The sequence below is a fragment of the Sylvia atricapilla genome, chromosome 2 (assembly GCF_009819655.1).
Source record: "Sylvia atricapilla isolate bSylAtr1 chromosome 2, bSylAtr1.pri, whole genome shotgun sequence".
In the NCBI taxonomy this organism is placed as follows: Eukaryota; Metazoa; Chordata; class Aves; order Passeriformes; family Sylviidae; genus Sylvia; species Sylvia atricapilla.
In genome coordinates, this window is record NC_089141.1 from 4,837,185 (window position 1) to 4,854,526 (window position 17,342).

The following is a 17,342-nucleotide window of genomic DNA, read 5'->3' on the forward strand; positions in this document are numbered from 1 at the left end:
CCAAAACATGGCTTCTTAGGCAAAGCAATGTTCAAGAGATGTCTTACTTATCTTTATATGTATTCTCACATTGTGGCTGGAGAGTCTCCTGTACTTTATAATTTGTAAAGGCACTTATTCTTTTCCCTACACTTTTCTGAGCAGTCAAAACAAAATCAGACTAAAGGCACCAAAACATTAGCATGTTGGTCATGGAAAATATCTCAAGTTAAATGGTAAAGAAATTATTAAAACAGCATCAGAGTTTGGGTTTGGGGTTTTTTTTTTAGCTTGATACATCGGAAAGATTTTTTTCAGAAACTGAATTCCATTGAACATTTGAAAGTTCATTTCCATTTCAAATCGAGGTGCTGGAGAAATAAAGAGACCATTTTTCTAAAATAAGTGTAGGGAAGTTCTGTGAAATGGAGAAATCCATTTCTCAGCCAGCTGGCTCTATCAGATCTCTTTCTGAAATCAAGCCGCTAAGAGATACAAAAACTTTTAAGTAACATAAAAAGGAATACATTGAACACTTCAACTATATTGGAACACAGACGGTTTTAAAATTAGAACAGAGAAAAGAGCATATGCATAACAATGGGTCACAAAACAGAGAAGAAGCAAGAACTTTAGCAATACTATTCCTGAATAAAATACAAGTCATAGCTTCAAGAGCTGCAGACCTCAAATTAACTTAATACTGGAGAAAACCGGAAAACTCATATCAGGTTGTAGAGCTGCAGAAAATGAAGATCACGTTTTTAAAATCTGCCCAACACATACACACAAACCCTACTTATGTAATAAATCTTTTTGTACATAAAAAAATTATTGTTTCCTCGACAGGACCCTTGCACAACCTTGGAGGGAATCACGTAAGAGACAGAGAGTCACATTTTTGATGTCAAAATAAATGTAAGCTCATGGCAACATTATCAATAGTAAAAAATAGAATCAGAGTAAAATAGATGAAAACTCTCACTATAATAATCTACAACTGTAACTACTAATGATTATAACAATCTTTGAACAGATGCATCAGGATGTGATCTTGTATCTGTTTTAAAGAAGTATATTCACAGACTACAACAATACATGTAGCTTATAGCTTAAGCTAGTCCATGGGAAGGGAGATCATAAACAAAGCCTAGTGCTTCTACACTTTTTCTATACAGTCCACATAATTTTTAGTTTTACTTTCAAACAAAAGTAACTACTATTGCTTTTTTTTATTCTGTGTAAGAAGCTGCTCTCTCAAGATGAAAGCATGCTACTTGCAAGACAAATACATTTGGGAAAACAATTGTGCTTTGGAGAGTTTACTGTCTAGTTTAATGCCAAACACTATAAGTGGGAATAAAAATAATATATGGAAAGAACATACAACATAAAGCACTAGTTAAAAAAAGCCCATACTTCAAATTAATTTTTCTTAAATAAATAACATTTTCAATTCTCTATAAGCTTTGTATTTCTACTTTCTTTCAGGTATAGCTCTGGTTAAAGAACTTTAACTAGATAAAGCACTCCCTATAAAAATCCATTGATTATTATATGCTGTTTCTACTGTAACAATCCCACATTTTTTCCCAGAGACTGCATAAACACCAAAATGAGAGCATCTGTCCCAAAAGCTTAGTAATTATATTTGCAGTACATGAGAACATGGAGCTTACAGACAGGACAGCCAGTAAAAGCCATGAGACCCCACACAGCAGCTCCACCAGGAGCTGTGGTCCTCAGGCCCTTCCCTTGGAGCAGCAGGGAAAACAAGCCAGATAAATCCCATCCCCAGCCATAAACCCAGCCCCTGCTCACATCCTCTCCATGCTCTTTCCTGTCACGTTGAAGCATCCTTTCTGGGAATGGAAGAGAAATGTTTTAGACCATGAGCAGTCCAGCCAAGTTGTGTTCAGGCCTTAACATAACAGAGCCTTAATAGGGAGGGGAACAGCTGTATTTGGAGGTATTTGCTAGGATTTCTTACCTGGTATGAGAAGAAGCAAAATAATAAAGATAATATTTTAATTTTTAAGCAGGACACATCACTGATTACAGGGAGAAGGCAACATTGTCAATATTAAATGAGGAAGGAGCTGTAACATCTAAAGCCACAAAGGATCTCGTAAAGAGCCCAGACACAAGTCAGCGCAGAAGAAGGCAGCAACAAGTGACCAAAAAACAGGCAACACTGACACAACAGGCTAAACGTGTACTTTCACATCCTGTACAAGGAGTACAAGCAGAGTGTGAACACACTCAGCAAGCCAACAGACAATGAGGCAGAGCCACCATCTCTGGAACAAGACAGAGTCTAATGACAAGAACAGCCTCACCTGCTTGCACAACTTAGATTTCACAGAAGGGAGCTGCAGCACTTGGGCACTGCCTAGAGATAATCACATTAACACAGATCAATACACTGAGTGTGCATATCAATGTTGGAAAGTAATTACTTCCAGAATTCACTTATTTCTACTTACACTCACATTGTTTCTATGCACACAGTAAGCTGTAGGTTTCATTACTTTATTTCAAAAGTCTACATTATTCATAGTACCAGACAAGGGCTCTCAGCTTGTAAATAACTCAAATGCTCATATTTGGCTAAAATAAGGTCCTATAATGCCATTATTAAAAAATACTATGAACTATGAGCAAGAGAAGAATGAAAATTACTATCAGCATAAATACTTGGGCCAGATTTATAATCCATAACTTTGCAAGGACAGATGACCTTGCAAGCAGGTTCTTTCACAGTAGAGATGCTTGTTCTAGGAATATAAAATGTCATGCAATTAATGATGTGGACAAAGTTAGATTTTAATAAGTTTCATCTGAGTTCATTTATCGACTTAAGTTAGCATAGTAAATTTATGAAGAAGTATGGCAGCTAAAATACACCAATAGGAGTAACAATGAGGTCACACAATTTTCCCATGCCCTTAAGAAAAAGGTTATCAGCCAACATAACACTTCAGGCCACTTAAGTTTTCTGTCTAAATATTTATATTAGGAAAAATATGGGCAGAGACTTAGCTGAGACTTCAGTCTATTTTTATGCATATGTATTCTTAATATCCTAGTAAATAGTTGATGAATAGATTTAGTGGCTCTACTAAATTAGCGCATCTTATATTTACATGATTATTTCATTACTTGTACCTTTAGGTTATTTGTCTGGGAGAAAAATTACGTCAGTTTAGATCCAAACTAAGGAATTTTAAACACTAAGTAGGAATACAGTAAGCTGGAAATGCCTATATGTCTTGTGTAGATCAGGACAGAAGGTTAAGTGTTTGGAAGCTAGCATAGAGGGCAAAAAAAGGGATATAATCTACAAGCAGCCATGGTACAGAGAAGCTAGCAACACAATCCAGTACTCTGAAAAGAAGAAACCAGGAAGGCAGTGCATTATAAGCAGTTAAACAGGTTGGGACTACTTTCCTCAAAATTCACCTTTCCCAAGACTTTCCATATTTGGCACATTAGCTTTGGTCTCTGCCACAAGCATCTCCCTTCTTCCACACAAGAACAAAAAATAAAGGAATCTCAAAACTCTAAAGAACATGCTGATGGGAATCAAGTTGAGTAGTTTGCAGAATTTGCATGGTTTGTACATTTCCCTGATACACAAAATCTTGTACCACTGACTTCCATCAATTTGGTTTCCCATTTTACCGCAACACATTAATGCAGCCATTCTTCTTCTCTCCACTCAGGAGATGCATGCAGCAGACTTCACTGAAGGGTGAGATGTTATGTCAATGTGGGTAACATGAAAGAAATTTGTACAATTCCTCCCTAATTTTAAAATTGTCATAGAAAAAGGAAAAATAAAAAGAAGCCTCCACCAGCTGAAACATTTTTCAGCATCATCATTTCTCCACGCTTTCATACAGCTGAACAACTTAAAACCATTCCCAGCCTTGTTCCAGCACCTCTGAAACAGTCCTGCAGCATGATGACCTCAAGATAAACCACTGTTTCCATTGCCTCTACAGCCAGCTTTTGCTTGGTGGCTGTCACCTTCTCCCCTCCCATCACAAAGCAGCGCATTGCTTCATCATTTTTTACATGTAGAACTGTTGCAAATACCTTTTTGGTTGGCACGGCTGGTACTCACATTCACAAAATTTCATTAATATCTGGCAAAAAGTCTTTCATACCACCAGCACATTTCAGGTTTGTAGAGATGCATTCAGTAGTTGAAAATCCATTTTTACAAGTGCTGCATGTCTGTCAAAAGAAATGTCATATGTACCACGTTTTAGACCCCACTGTGCAGAAAACCACAGTTATTACACTACTAAAGGTCTTGGGCCATCACGGCATTGTTTCATTACACTCCGCAAGCAAGATATCAAAGAGATATTTTCTGTCACAAGCTACCAGAAATACTAACATTATTTCCCCTGTAGAGCTAAGACCTTAGATAAACAAAGAGGCAAATCAAACACTGTGGTTTCCAGGACCTGATTCCTCAAGAAAGCATGGACAAAGACACGGAGTATCCTCAGGCACCTGAGTCACCCAGTGACGGGCAGCATCAAAGGGCCAGTTGCTCGCCAGGGCAAAGCAAGCCAGCAGCTCAGGGCCTGGGGACAAGAGGCACACTGGGTCATGGGATTCATCAGTGGACCTCGACAAAACAAAAAAGGAACCAGATCCAAGCCCCCTCTGGATCCCACAGAGCACTGCCCCAGACTCTGCCCTGAGCCAGGCAGTGATGCCACTGTGCTCACCCAGCCAAACAGAGGGGAGGCTGGGCTGTCACAGGTGGGACAGGGCAATCTTTCCACCCATCAACACAGATCTGGACATTCCTTTGCAGTAACATCCAAGGAAATAAGCCTGGCTTCCTGCTGCCCTTCACTGCAGCTGCTACCCATGAAAGGCAGCAGGCCTCCCATGGCCACAACGCACATTCAATTCTCTCATGAATGGGAGATGCAGGAGCCCATCATCCCATGGACTGAGTATAGCACAGCTGTTGGCCTGCTCCCAAATTTAAGATGCTTATTTTTCTCATCAAATAAATACATAAAAATGCATCTCTAAGACTGTGAATAAAGTTTGGTTTTATCAATTGTCCAAAAGGCCGTTTTTGGAATTAGCTACTCTTCATTGATTTTGATTTCTTAGGCCAGATTATTGAATAATCAGAAATATTCTTACTTGTTTTATAAAGCCCAGAAGGATATAAACACATCAAATGTCATGGACTTCTAGTTATGCTGACTAATTACCCTAGTCATCAGCCTCTAAATGAATACTCCATCATCCATTAATTTTCACCTGTGAAGAACCTATGACAGGGCCCTGGAAATGCACTCACAGAAACCAGTTAAACAGGGAAATTGTACCATGTCTTTGCCAAGTGTTCTTGCTGAGAAGTCTCTTTGCTGGAGCTGTCACTAACCACCTCCATGAGAAACAAACACTGATGAAGGAAAGGCACAGTAGAGGGAGAACACCACCAGCAAAAATATCTCATGAAAACCGGTATTGTTGCAAACCCTGCAAAGCACTAAAGTGTAGAAACCATCAAGGCAGTGGCAGGCAGAAAAATGACCAGCATCATATTTTATAAATGCCAAAACCAAACTGAGTTCTCTGTATCATGCTCCGTAGCATGAATTCAGTTACTGGTATCTCCACCACAATCAAAAACCTTTTTATGTTTCCTCTCTAGGCTGCAATTCAGTCTCAGAACAGCATAAATCTGACATCTAACTTCAAATCTGTATTGAAGACCAGAGGAACCCCTGTGATGTTCTAGTCTGAGGTTTTGCACAACAGAAACCTCCTCTGCTCTTTCTATTTCAGGTTCTAACTCCTGCTTGAACAGTTGCTAGATTTTCATTTTGTTTATTATTATTATTATTATTTTGTTTTGCAATCTTAGTGCTGTCAGAAAAAAAGAAAACAGTAATCAGAGTTTTGGATCAATGGCCAAGAGGGGGTTTGATCTATGCATTCCCTTTAGGGAATTTATTCACCTTATATAAATGGCACAAGTACAGAAACAAATGTCTTTACTTTTACACAATTTTTCACAATCAGCTTTGAGAACAGCAGTCTCCTTAAATTGGTATCCCCAACAGCACAATATTTGTCAAATACTCCAATATTCAATATCAGATTTGTAATTAGATGAACACTAACAAATACACAATGCTTAGTCATACATTATTAGAGGGGTAAGGCACACAACACTTAGTCATACCTCATTAGTGGTTAATTATGTCCCTGGTTTAAGTTCCAAATCAGCAGAAAAGCTGAGTGTGGCCAAAGATACAAATGGTAGAACAGTACATTCGATCAGGAAAGAGGAAATGTCTCTATTTTGAAGGGACTAAACATGACACTAACCCCTAAAAAAAAAAAAAAAAAAAATCAGTTGGCATAAATTAAAATGAAGACAGCAGCCTGCTATGTAGGGAGAGAACTTTTTTTTTTTTTTTTTTTTTTTTTTTTTTTTTAATTTCAGGCAATAGTTGTCCAACAAAGCTCAGACTTTAGTATTAAGTATAATGTCTTTGTGGAACAGCTTTCCTTTGTGAAAGGGAGAGGCTTAAGCAGCAATGTCTCCCTACAATTTTTGCTTCTGTCCCTAGAATCTGAGAATTCTGCCTAATTCTGAAGCATTATAGGAGAATTTCATGCCTTATTTAAATTTACTCTGCAAACCACAGCATCACATTTTCAACAGCTGACAAAGTGATCATAAAACTGATCAGTCTTTACAGCAATAAAACATTGTCTGCTGCATCTAGCAAAACTCACTTACTCCAAATCTTTTTCAGGCACCAGCTATTAAGTGCTCCAGCTCCATGGAAGAGATAAGAGTTCAGACACACACACAAAAAAAGGAGATAATTGCTAAAGGAAATTCATGTTCTTAGAGATCAAAAAGACAAAATGAAAACACCTGATTTAAAAAATTGTACTTCATTATAAAATACCTATTTGAAGCTGAGAGAACTTAAATATATTATGAGCAAATATCCTGAATTTTGATACACTTTAAATTGGGAAAATTAACTAGAAAAACTTTACTGCATTTGTTCTTGTTTAAATTCCATTAACTTCCAGACACAACTGTGCTCTCAAGCAAGCAGAATACATGAAAAGGATAAGCATTCAAAGTGCAGAGAAAAGCCCTGCCAAGCCTCAAAATTAATTCTGTAAACCCAAAAGTGGTTTTCAAAACATGCCTAATTTACAATGCTGTACTATTTTTCCATTTGTGAAATTGTACTTGTAAGACTTCCATATGATAGAAATACAGCAATTTGAACTAGTTCTGGTGCATTGCCTAAGAGAAGGCAGATACTTGAATTCAATTTTCTTAAAACAGGATCTTCCAAACACCATTGGAGCTGTACACACAACACCACACGTGTGACAAACAGCAACAACTCCAGACAGAATTCTGACAGCTGCATTAACTAGAAAGGTACTTTAAAGGTTACTTGAAATTTAAATTTCTTGGATAAAAATCACATTTTCAAACAGCTATTTTGAGGGCCAGGTTTTTCATATTCAGGTTCCTTTCACAATACCATCTATTGAAAGAAACCTAAACTGTGGTCAGTAAGGAGCATGTATTTCTTTACAAAAATATATGGTTAAATATAGGCAATTACATAAATTAACTGTATATAACTGTACATACATATATACATGTAAATACATATCAAGTACAAGCTTATATGGGTAAATTTATACTTGTTTCTTATGCTTGGCAGCCACTGCTCACGTACCCTTGTCATTTCATAAGTGTATTTGTTTTCTGTTATTTCAAAGAATAAAAAAGCATAAAATATCCAGAGAGGCACCAGCCACCAGTATCAGCTGACACAGAACTTTAAATACCAGGGGAAATCCATTCAAGTAAAAAAAAAAAAAAACCAACACAGAAATATACCCTCAAGTATTAAATTTCTGCTGAGTAGCAGAGGAGTGTGGTTCAGTAGCCTGATATTGCTTTAAACCCTACACCACTGGACTGGAGATTCACTTATCTCTTACTCTCCACACTTATTTCACAGCCTTAACACTCTTTTAATGTAGATGTTTGTTGGTGCTCTGAAAACAAGCATGTGTGCATTCAGCTGCACTGAGGAGAAGATTCATACTCCAGGTGAAAGACAATTTGAAATTCCATTCCCACTTCATAATTACACCACACATAAACAGAACAAAACATGAAGCAACTCTCCGCCCTGCACAAAACATGGCAGTCCTATATCAACAAAATGCATTCAAGGAAACAGAGCAGTAAATGGTCTGAAGTACATTTCCATTTGTCAATATGTTTACAATGCATTCTCAACGGGAGGGCCCATCATGCACTCCTAGCATCCCTTTCATTTTGATTGCTATTATTATTGTCATTATTACAATATGCTTTTCCCAGCCTGGACAAGCAGCACAAGCACTGATTGATGAGACTGATTGAGCCCTGCCCAAACAGAGAAATGATAGCTGTGCCACATGCCAGCAAGAAATGACACAGCCCTTTTGTAACCTGAAGAGTCTAGAGACATAACTACTTGCCTCAAGGTGTGAAGGCTGTACTGTAGCATTGGTACCTCCACATGTCTTTCCCTCCATTTTTCCTTAGGAGTAAAACAAAAATCCATGATGCTGTTCACCTGCAAACCAGGCAGAGAAAGGTGTTTTTGTCACACCTCACTGAACTGCCCAGTGTTTCATTATTTATAAGCTGTGTTTCCCCTCTGACACTCAGAGCAAAGGACAGCCTCCTTCCCCCCATTTTCCTGCTACTAAACACAGAAGGCAAAGCCAACATTTGCAAGGTCTTTCCCAAGGCTTTTCAAGATGCTTGTAAAGAGAGGACAGCATTTCCTTCCGCAAAGAAAGGAGGAAGGAAAAATTACCTCCTCTGTAAGTAGGTTTTCACAGCTCTCCCACTCTCCCTGCTGGTCTCATGCAACTCAGTGCAAGTTGAGTGCAAGTCAAAGCAGATGATTGTTTCCATGGGAAAATCCTAGCCCCAGAGATCCAGAACTGGGAAGGTAACTACTGAGTTCAGACAGGCACTCAAAACCTGAATTATCAGGGCTGAGACCCACAGACAGCTTGTCTTTTCCCCATTAGCTAATGGGAAGTGGGCCAGATGCATAACTTCAATCCACAGAGGGACCAGGCAAAAGCCCTGTCAAGAAGTTGGCAAGATGGGCCCCTCTGTGAGCTCTCACATGAAAAACAAAAAGCAAATATGTAAGAAACACTATCTCTAATGCAGCAGGGACCCTCCAAGGCAAAGCCTCAGTCATATTTTCTCTCCACTGCCTATTTTCAAGCCATATTCATGCTTCACACTTGGCTTGGACGTGATGGTCAAGTTTTTGGCCTGAAGCACACTTCTCAAGTCCATTGATTTCATCAAACATTTGGAAAATATATATCTGTTTTCATGCCTATCAACAGGGGCTTATACAAGCAACATTTCAAATCAAAACTAGACAAATTCAAGTTACAGAATGTTTGCTAGACACTTATTCCCTATTAAAAGTATTGTTTCATAAAACCCAGTTAAGAGGTGAAACAAGTATATTTAAATGCAATAATCAACCACTTTGAATTTTAAAAAAATCCAGCACATCATTTGTCCCATTTGTTACCTGAAATAGTAGTGATGATTGTAAGGTATTTTTTGTTTATTTATTTCAACATCTCCCATGATTAACCATGATTAATATGTGCAGGTAGTCCCAATATCTGCACATAAGAAAAATTCATTATTCACTGATTACATTCCGCCTTCAGACAACACCAGTCTCTCTTAGCAAGCTAAATATTGATGCCCATCATTTGGCTTCTTTTGGCTACCAAAAGCAGTCCTTTAGAATTTCAAAATGCTTGATTTGGCTTAATTGTGGGGTGGGGGTTTTGGGGGTTTGTTTGGGTTTTTTTTTGGGGGGTGGGTGTTTTTTGTTGAGTAAAGAGCTGAAAATGTGCAAGATTCCACTTTCAAAATCTGAGTATTAATCAGGTGTGTGGAAGGTGTTATGTTGCAAACTGTGCAGATGGAAGAAGATGAGAGAGGAATGAATGCTAGCCATGGGGCCTTCATTACCTTCTTTGTGTTAGGATCTAGGCTTCACATGTTATGCATGGCTCTAATTCCTATGAAAGCAAATAAAATGTGAAGAAGAGGAGAATTCCCTTCACATATCAGTGCTACTCAAGCCAACACATGATACTAAAGGAGGGTAGCAAGTTTTCACTGGCTTTCTTTTAGTGGTTACTGAAAAATTGCTTACAGAGCCCCAGATATGAGCCAAGATATGAAATGAGTGACAGCATGTTAGGGAATAAGTGGTCCGCTGGGAATCAGAATGAGCCCCAGATATTTCCATTTTCTGTGTCATTGTATAGCAGGAAAGCAAAAACTAAGATTTTCAAATAGCTGATATTTAGCCTAAATTTCTCTAAGACTCCAGTTTTAGTAACTCCAGTAGTTTAAAGTAGTTTAGAAACAGCATCATCTTAATTCAGAAGTAATCTGAGAAAAGACAGCACTAACTGAGCAGCAAGACATTGAGTTACTTCAATATTCCTAATCTTTTTAATTTCTTTTTTTAAATATAACACAGGACACCACCACTTCCTTAGTTACAAACACCATTCTATTTGGAAAGCAAAAACAGAAGAATAAGAACAGTTTTAAAGATCATTCTGATTTGAATTATCACACAGAACAACTCTTACAGTAGTCTTGGACTAATACAGTAAAATATTTGGACAGCAATCTGTCATTTTCCTGTGACCAGTGAAAGCAACAGCTGTTTGTGTCAAACTGCTGTCTGTAACCCATGCAACCACAGAGAGCAGTCATGGCACAGTGCTGCAGTCCAGCCTCTTCCACAGCTGCAGGGGCACCTAAAGATAACAGGATTTTGGTACTGAGACAGGTAAATGCAGGGCTTTTCTCCTCTGTTCCCCCCACTCCTATGACCTTCTGTGAGTACTACGCGCATCACACATACCCACACTCCAGTCCTTTATATTGCCCATAATCATTTAGGCACCTCTGCATCAGCTGGAACCTACAGGAGCACTGCTGAAGTATCTATCTTTGTCAGTGTTGTGGCAAAAAATAACACTGGACAACATAACACAACTGCACCCTGCTGTAGAGTGATAATTGGTGTTGCAAGTATTCTTGTTTCTGTGCTTATGATCCCCTGGTAGCATTTATGGAACTGACAGTGCTGGAAAAAAAAATGAAGGTACATAGCAGCACGTTCACTGAAGGACCTGGATAAGATCAATAACATTTGTGTCTCCTTTGCAGTACACAAGCTGCTACCTATGGCAGTCCATCCTCTTGGCACAAAAAAAAAAAAAGGGTAACTAAAATAAATAAGTATACCTAGAAACTCTGCATTATTGATTAGGAACATTTGTTTAAACAACTGTTTCTTTGGGATTGTCAAAACTGATGACCTAAAGTAAAGTGCTCACTTCTGAGGCAGCATGTATTGATAAAAGTATAAACCAATAATGCTATTTATATTTCTGTTTTCTCTACAGTGCTATTTAATGACCCATGGTACTCTGTAAAATGGTTATTTTAATTACTCAGATCTTATTCCTTTAAGAAGAAATGTCCTTTGTTGGCAGCTGTTCTAGCTTGGAAAGGTGGAGAAGGAAGATAGGCAGGGAAAAAAAGAGAGAAATAAACCTAGTCCATTTGTGGAAGTCCAAGGGAAAAACCAGTGTCAGTAGGTTAATGTACTTGAGATTAAGTATACCATTCATTACATTGCCTATATGGAGAGTAATTTTCATGTAGAACATTCCAGGCAGCCAGGACAGCTCTTAAACAACTTTAGACAAACAAAGATCAAAACTAGGAAAGGGCATTTAAATCCTGTACCTACATGATACATGGAAAAGTTCTTTGGGCAGCTTGTGCCATGCCTCATGACCATCACATTTCCTAACATCTAGTCTAAATTTCTCCTCTTTCAGTTTAAAACCATTTCCCCTTATCCTCATATTCTATGCACACGTAAAAGGTTGTTCTCTCTCTTTTTTAATAAAGCCCCCTCTAGGTACTGGAAGGCCACAATGATATCTCCTTGGAGCCACCTATTCCCCAGATTGAGTAATCCCACTCTGTCTCTCTTCACAGGAGAGGTGCTCCACCCCTCTGACCATCCAGCCCTCCTCTGGACTCACTCCAGTCTTTCTTGTGCTGAGGACCCCAGAGCTGGATGCAGTTCTGCAGGTGAGGTTCTCACGATGACAGAGTAGAAGGGGAGCATCACCTTCCTACACCTGCTGGCCACGCTGCCTTTGATACTGCCCAGGGTGTGCTTCACTTTCTAGGCTGTGAGCACACAGTGTTGGCTCATGTCCAGCATTTTATCCATGAAAACACCCTAGTCCTAGTCCACTCCTTCTCCACAGGGCTGGTCTCAATTCCCCTACCAGTCTGTGCTCATGTCTGAGATTGCCCCAACCCAGATGCAGCACCCAGCTCTTGGTCTTGTTGAACCTCATGAGGCTCTTGTGGGCCCCCTTCTCAGGTTCGTCCAGGTCTGTCTGGAAGGCACCCCTACCACCCCTGAAGCATCAAGAGGCAATATAGAAAATAAAACTGAATGGGTATTCTGAGTATAACAAGCAGTCTGTTTAACTTATGTGGTTAAAACCCCCACATGCCTGGTATTTTTCAGCTCAAAAGAAACCAAATAGCAAGACACATCCCAATCACCACATTTATCCCAAACAAATACTCTTTGTTGCTTCAGCCAGTGGCTAATTGCCAATTTGTTTCATGAACAAAACCTGACATAGAAAACAGAACCCAGCTACTAAGTATAGAAGGCTACAAAAGAATTCAGGTAGCTTTAAGCTTAAGGCAGAACTGCTCTGCTAGCAAGCATCAATGTGCAAAGCAAAATCCCACCTTCTCTGCCTCCTCTTTTGAATTAACTTTTTTGCAGTAGGTTATCTCCCTCAGCAAATGTATTCCAAACATTTAAGGGCTCTTACAAAAGGCCAGCACTGATCTCTGTGCTTGAATAATATCCCAAATGGACCCTCATTGGTAACACGATAACAAAATCAGTGTTTCAGTCAAAAGAGAAGAGTCTTTCTGCTCCTCTGTTCTTCTCCTCTTTTTGTGCATTGATATGAAGATCAGAGTCACCAGCATGAATAAGATTTAGAATTCTGATGAAAACAATAAGAGATACTAAACACTTTCTGGCCCTCACAAATTTGTATTCAGCCTCTCCCTTTGTTAAAGCTGTAATCACACTCCCCTCGGTATTCAAGGGATTTATGCAAACAAGGTCTCTTCTATCAAAAATCATAGCAATTTAATGCAGTCACAGCCTGTTGGGTTGTGTAGATTACTGGCACCAAAGACACAACTTCATATTCTGATGTGTGTCAGCTCTTTATAATACAGATCAGATGGTCTTAGCAGACTCCTCTCAGCCATTCTAGCATAAGATACTGCATCTACATGCAACAGAACCAAGGGAAAGTAACAGAAGGTGACTTGAAGCCACAGTCATAAGGAAAATTAACAATTAAGCTAAAACTCAGCCTGTTGCTTAATTACAAAGATGATACTTGTTGAGTATCCTGAATTTTCTCTCCATGCTTATGGATGCTTTCATCCATTGCTTAAGGATGGACCTAAATAAAAGCCTGCTATCTTTACCTCTATGTAAGTGCTGTTTGTACCTATTACACATCCACCTTGCACATCCAACACCCAAAGGAGGAAAACAAGTCCTAGACACAGGACTTGAATTGTTAAATCCAGCTGGAAAAAATCAAAAAATCAACACTCAAAGCTCCAGTGGCTTTCTGCCTGACATTCTCACATATAATACCAGCTCCTCCACCAGTCAGGGACACATCCTGCTCCTCTGCACAAGCTGTGCACTTCGTTTCAGTGGGCACAATATAATCCCCTTAAGTGACATGGAAGCTGTTTAGCCATGACCTACCCCCATCCTGCTATTATCTATAGACAAATCTGGCCATGTTAGAGAAATTCTACCTGCACTTGCACAGGGCATCATGCCTGTGCTCACTGTCATCTTTTCAAGAACAAAGAATGGATTCCTCTTGCTGGCTTCACACTTTTTTTTCTAAAATCAGTTTGATGCTTGGAGAGAAAAGGGGGGGAGTGAGAGTTGATTAAAAGCCATAATGAAATGCAGGCAATAAAGTGGAGTCCCTGCAGTGCTCTGTCACCTCCACCCACTTTCTCCCCAAGCAACCGATGGCCATTACATCATCAGGGCAATCTCTAATTGGCTGCATTTTGGATACAGCTTCTAACCAAAAATACACAGATTAGATTAAAAAAACAAAATGACATTCCCAATGTATGTTTTAATTTACACCTTGCAAACATGTGGTACCTTCAGCAGCTCCTCTGAGTAAAAGAATAATGAGTTAAGATCTGAGTGAATACTACATACAAAATTTTAACACATATATATATTTAAGTCTCAAAGGAAGAAGGCTTCCTTTTACCACATGGACCTTTTTTACATTCACTTTCCAATATGTTTATGCCCCTGAGTCACACCAGTAGATACAGCTGAAATAAAGAATTTAAGGTGCTTATTTGCAAAAATCAAGGGTTACACTTACACAGCTCTTGGTGCCAAGATGACTGTACTGCTCATGGATTTTCCAAAGGAGAAAAACAAGATTCTATTTGCAGGATAAAACACTGATTGTGTGTTATTTACTCAACTGTAATACGTTAATAGCTGGTTGCAAATAAGGACATTGAGGTATATATAGCACAGAGCCTTAGTATAGAGAGCTCATTCTGTCAAGTGAATTGGGGCCAAATACTTGACTTAATAAGTATGATTCAAATCTAGAGGGACCAGAAGGAAATCAGGTTCTATTCCTTACTTCATTCTAGGCCTTATCTCCTCTCCCCAAACACATGACATAATCCAAACACAGCATTCTGCAAAAATAAGCCTCATAACGTACAAAAAGAGCCACATTAGAGAAATCCGCAGAAGCGGATAAAAAAAAGTGATGCTCATCCTTTTTTGTTGTTGACTTACAGCTCCTTAGAACAAAACTCTCATCTGAGTTCTGTATCCACAGGCTGCATATTACTGGTCCCCTCACTGGCTGCTCAATGCACTGATGTGATCTAAATAAATCAACTAGTGAAACACATAATATATAACAGCTGGTGTCTGTTAAGAGCTGTTATTGGGCCTAACACTATAGAATCCCCTTCTTCAAAGAGAAATAAAAAGTTTAGCTGGTTTTCCCTATTAAGTACCTTGTCTGGAATTATAAAACATTAATCCAATCCTGCAAACTTTCATTCTCTTCACTGGTGTTGAGAGAAGGCAGAAGCTCTGCCTTACAAGTGCCTTCATCACACTGTATTTATACTGCCTTCATAGGACCCTGAAACCTCAATATTCATCTACTTGGCCTCAGTTTCACTGCAGAAGTTCCAACTGCTTTTTAACATTCAGTCTAATTAAGGAGACAGAAGAAGTTTCCTTAGATGTGTAAGTCAGCTTCATTGGTGAATAAGATGTTAAAGAGTAGGTGATGGACTCTCTAAAACAGCTTCTCTGATCTCCCAGTACTCCTTTCAAGATCTCAGCTGGTCTGCCCCACTATTAACCTCCCTGCACACTGAGAATTAGCTATTTATTCTCAGCCTTTGTTCCTTCTCTCAAAGGGCCCCCTCCTCTCACACTTTACCCAAGAATTATCAGCCATCTTTTATGAATGTGTATAACAAAAGCCTTTTGAAAGTCAAAATAAATTATATCCACAGGTTGGGATGCAGAGAAGCCCCTATTTTGACCATTTACAGCACACTCTGAAAACCTTGGTCTTGGTGCAATGCTGTTTTTACTGCAGTCTTATGACTTGACAGTGGTGTTAGGAGCATATCCAAATGACCTCTCCAGCCTCAAATCTTTCTCTCTAGCAAAGAGCAAATTCTTTGTCCTTGTGGTGTCCCAGCAAAGCAATATTATACAGCTTCAATCTTTAGCACAGAGCATTCCAGCAATTTATCTTTTAATTGAGAAATAGTTCCTTCTGTCCCGGGATCTCTGTCAAAGAGGTACAACAAGGAAAAAAAATCAAAAACCATAATTGGAAACCTATTTAACTTTATACATCCTTAAAATATGTGTACATGTAGGAATAAAAAAAACCTCTTACCAAAACATCTAAAAAATGAAACCGGAAAACTGTGAACAAACCCAACAAAGTAACCATGTGGAAAGCAAGCTCTGTTAAAATTGGCAATCTCCACCAAGAAAGCAGTAAACTGCCTGACGTGTAACCCCTTCCACGCCCATAGAATGTTCAGTAAACTCGGACTGAACTTTATTGACCACAAAACAAATGTAACAGTTAACTAATTCAGTGCCTAGGGACAAAATCTCATTCCCAGTTCACACACATCACAAAATGTCACAACATTTGGCTGCCTCCTATCAAGCAAAAGCAAAATACCATGACTTCTCTCAGGGCAGGATTAAAGGACAGTGTCAGTGCTTCATTAGAAAGCTGGCAAATGTCTTCTTGATTTGTTCAAAGTCACCCTGCCAAAGCAGCATGGTGCTAAGAGGCTAAATGAAAAAAAAATAGGCACAAGAGAAGCAAGGAACATATTCCATCTGCCTATCAGTGTGTGAGAAATAATTATTCAATAACTGAGTTTCTAACAGAAAGACACATTGTATTTAATACAGCAAATACTTTCCCATCTTTCAACTCCCTTAGAAACCATTTCACTAATCATTAAAATGAAGCCAGGGGACAATGCAAGATGGAAAACACCTTAGTTTAACTTAAAAAAAAAAAAAAAAAAAAAAAAAAAAAAAAAAAAAAAAAAGGGAAAGAAGTGGAACCACAAAGCCTATTTTAATGGTCAATATTTGGCATGAGTCAGAGCAGTACATAACTCCTGAAAATGGAAACTGCATCAGACCTTAGCTTCCTTAGCACTCTCTCAGAGACTTTGTTTCGGTTTGGACTAGGTGGGATGATGAGTTTGAGTCACCAGGGCTTCTCCCTATGTCACATAAATCCTCTCCAGAGGTTCCACCCAAGCACTGCTGAGGCACAGTCTGTCAGATTTGATGAGACAGGATGCTGCAGAGTGAGAACTGCTCGACCAGATCTGAGGGCAATCAGACTTCCTACAGCATGACACGGTGTTACAGTAAAGCAGTGTTGTGGAACATTGCATCCAGGCTTGGCAATCAAATAAAACTGTCATTCAGGACTTACTGTACTCCTGTGCATAGTTATCCATTATCTGCAACAAAACCTGAACT

The 17,342-nt window shown here is 38.9% G+C and overlaps 1 protein-coding gene across 1 annotated transcript in view; it reads right to left on the reverse strand.

The window, feature by feature from the left end:
- ZPLD1 (zona pellucida like domain containing 1) overlaps positions 1-8,022 on the reverse strand; it is a 50,273-nt gene extending 42,251 nt beyond the window's left edge. Inside the window, exon 1 of the mRNA XM_066340691.1 lies at positions 7,916-8,022. The gene's annotated coding sequence lies outside the window, so the exon portion shown is untranslated. The remainder of the gene's footprint in view (positions 1-7,915) is intronic.
- Positions 8,023-17,342: the final 9,320 nt, after the last annotated feature.